The sequence below is a fragment of the Limulus polyphemus genome, unplaced genomic scaffold (assembly GCF_000517525.1).
Source record: "Limulus polyphemus unplaced genomic scaffold, Limulus_polyphemus-2.1.2 Scaffold215, whole genome shotgun sequence".
In the NCBI taxonomy this organism is placed as follows: Eukaryota; Metazoa; Arthropoda; class Merostomata; order Xiphosura; family Limulidae; genus Limulus; species Limulus polyphemus.
The window spans coordinates 579,787-583,373 of record NW_013665825.1 but is presented as its reverse complement, the minus strand read 5'-3'; the positions used below and the strand labels follow the sequence as shown (position 1 = coordinate 583,373).

Genomic DNA, 3,587 nt, shown 5'->3' with positions numbered 1-3,587 from the left:
TTGTGTAACCTAAGCACAAAATAGGAATATAAACAATATAAGATGAACAAACTTCAATGAAGGTACAGTTAAAACTTCGAAGTAACTCAACATGTATCTACAAATCAGAGACGATTTTGTGTAACCTAAGCACAAAATAGGAATATAAACAATATAAGATGAACAAACTTCAATGAAGGTACAGTTAAAACTTCGAAGTAACTCAACATGTATCTACAATCCAGAGATGATTTTGTGTAACTTAAGTTCAAAATAGTTATATACCGATCGCATGAAAAATATAAATGAAACACAAAACATTGTGCGTTAAAACTTCATCAATTGTGTTTTTGGTTGTTTAAGACTTAACGTAGGTAAGTAAATTAATGTGTAGAATATACACGGACTTTTCTTTACGACTTTTATTTGCGAGCTTTCGGCCCTCTGGAGCGTTCATCAGGCCACACAGGCCACAATATATCGAGGAAAGAGCCGAAAGCTCGCAAATAAAAGTCACAGAGAAAAGTCCGTGTATATTCTACACATTGTTCTTTTTCTTTAACCTTAGATTTGAGAAATATAATAATTAGATGTATAACACTGACCGATAAATTCTGTGGCCCAAACTGGAAAACAGTTTCAGAGAAAGAAGTTAAATGCTGTTGGTCAATTCGGAGAGTAGTGTACCGATTAAGAAGTGGGCTAAAATACCAACCACGCCAAATAAATGACAGGAGCCCATCTAAACTGTATCCAAGACTTACCTCCCAGTGAGATATACCAAACGTATTAATGATAGAAAAACCTATCGTTTGTGGTATATAACTAAACTGTATCCAACACTTACCTCCCAGTGAGATATACCAAACGTATTAATGATAGAAAACCTATCGTTTGTGGTATATAACTAAACTGTATCCAAGACTTACCTCCCAGTGAGATATACCAAACGTATTAATGATAGAAAACCTATCGTTTGTGGTATATAACTAAACTGTATCCAAGACTTACCTCCCAGTGAGATATACCAAACGTATTAATGATAGAAAACCTATCGTTTGTGGTATATAACTAAACTGTATCCAAGACTTACCTCCCAGTGAGATATACCAAACGTATTAATGATAGAAAACCTATCGTTTGTGGTATATAACTAAACTGTATCCAACACTTACCTCCCAGTGAGATATACCAAACGTATTAATGATAGAAAACCTATCGTTTGTGGTATATAACTAAACTGTATCCAAGACTTACCTCCCAGTGAGATATACCAAACGTATTAATGATAGAAAACCTATCGTTTGTGGTATATATATATATATTAGATTGAGGTCTAAAATTTCCCTTGTTAATTATTTTTAATTTTGCCCTATTTAGTTGATTTATGTCTTACAAAAGCTATTGATAAACGTTACATTCGCGGATGGGCCCTATTTCCGACCAGTTATTCTGCACTGGTTTTGATATTATCTGTCTTTATTTTATTTTTATTTTCTGGGTTATGCTACAGGAAACTATGCAGGCATGTCAGAGCATCTGTATTTACAATTTTATGTAATATTAAGTTTTTCACGAAAATTTGGTGTTTTCTACATTGTGCTAAATCTATCAACTTTATAATTCCAGAGGGCTCAGCTATACATTTGAGGGCTTTATAACAATAAAAATTGGGTTTCGATACCTACCAACTTTATAATTTCAGATTGCTCAGCTATACATTTGAGGGCTTTATAACACTAAAAATTTGGTTTCAATACCTACCAACTTTATAATTTCAGATGGATCAGCTATACATTTAGGGGCTTTATAACACTAAAAATTTGGTTTCGATACCTACCAACTTTATAATTTCAGGTGGCTCAGCTATACATTTAGGGGCTTTATAACACTAAAAATTGGGTTTCGATACCTACCAACTTTATAATTTCAGATGGCTCGGCTATACATTTGGGGACTTATAACACTAAAAAATGGGTTTCGATACCAGCAGAACACACAGCACACATAACCCATTGTATAGCTTTGTACTTAACACCGAACGAACAAACAAATGCTATAACGTAAGTTGTTTACACATCTTTAAATCCAAAGGATAATATGAGATTAATTATTTATTAATATATTAAATTATCCTTTGTTTTTTAATCTACCCTGTTGCAAGTAAAATTGGGTAAAATCTTACTGTAATTTGCACCTTTTTATTTTCCAAATCGATTCATTATTTTCAGAATTATTTCAAATACGTTCGTTAGAGTAATGTAGACTCTGTCCTAGTAGTGGCTAATATGAGGGTCACTTTCAATACTTTAACTATATGTTGTGGTTTATACATACGCATTAACGAGAGAAAATATAAGCAGCCTTGTTTTTCTCTCTTATAATGTCGACAAGGTGGAATATTACATTAAATGTATTTACACCTACCTGAGATTGAAGATGCTCATGGGAATATGTTTGTGACTTTCACAAACTTAAGTATCTACCAAACCTGCTACTTTTACAATTATTTTCTTATTAACGAAAACTTGACAGTACTTACTTGGTGTGTGTGTTGTGCTTCGAATAGTAGCAACAGCGGGGAACAGCTGAATGCTGTTGTCGCGCCCTCTGTTCCTGGCTAGTAAAAACGCACCCGTAACCTTGACAACCAATCAATAACGCTTGGTTGCTGGCTGCGCGCCTGAATCACAGACGAAAAACGCGCTTAGCCTATATCAGTTTAGTTGCTCCAAAAATCTGGTTATATAACTTAATTAAAAATAATCAGAAAAGTTTCTTATGTTTCAAATGCAAGAAATAATTATTTTGTTTAATCACATAGATCTCATTTCCAATTGTACGGTAAATCCGTTGATATGAATTGTCAGGAACGAATTAACAAATTTGGTTCCTCTTGCTTAAGTTAAGGTGTAAATTTATTACATACTTTATTACACTCACAAGATTAATATTTAGTAGCAGACTTTTCCCATACGTAATTATTAGATATTCTAGAAAATTAATAGACATGTTATTAATATTACTGTAATAAAATTAAAGTTTTCTGTTCTAAAGAGTTTTTAATTACAATGTAAACAAATCTGTTTAAAATCATGGAAAATTGCTAGTTATTAGAATTTAACGTTTCAACTAATCAATAGAAAAAATTCATCTATCATTAGTCTTGCGTTAAGTATCACACATGCTTTAGACATAATTTGCTTCATTATTAAATTAACTGAATCTTATGTTTAAATTAAGTCTGTTTAAAATTTCTCAAAATGCGCATTTTATTCTGAATATTGGTTTTCATCAGTATTAATAGCTGTGTTAATAGATATTTATAGTACGGCTAGAATCCTGAGAAATAAATATATCTCAGTGTTATTATCCCTACCTGTAACTAAAACCAGGAGAAATGAATATATCTCAATGTTATTATCCCTACCTGTAACTAAAACCAGGAGAAATAAATATATCTCAATGTTATTATCCCTACCTGTAACTAAAACCAGGAGAAATAAATATATCTCAATGTTATTATCCCTACCTGTAACTAAAACCAGGAGAAATAAATATATCTCAATGTTATTATCCCTACCTGTAACTAAAACCAGGAGAAATAA

The 3,587-nt window shown here is 32.1% G+C and overlaps 1 protein-coding gene across 3 annotated transcripts in view; it reads right to left on the bottom strand.

The window, feature by feature from the left end:
• Positions 1–3,587, bottom strand: part of LOC106478481 (sodium/potassium/calcium exchanger Nckx30C-like) — a 103,152-nt gene that overhangs the window by 86,694 nt on the left and 12,871 nt on the right. Inside the window, exon 1 of one of the 3 annotated variants that reach the window (XM_022382084.1) lies at positions 2,522–2,545. The exons of the other annotated variants lie outside the window; for them this stretch is intronic. The gene's annotated coding sequence lies outside the window, so the exon portion shown is untranslated. Of the gene's footprint in view, positions 1–2,521; positions 2,546–3,587 lie in introns of those variants that run through there. 3 annotated transcript variants of the gene reach the window in all.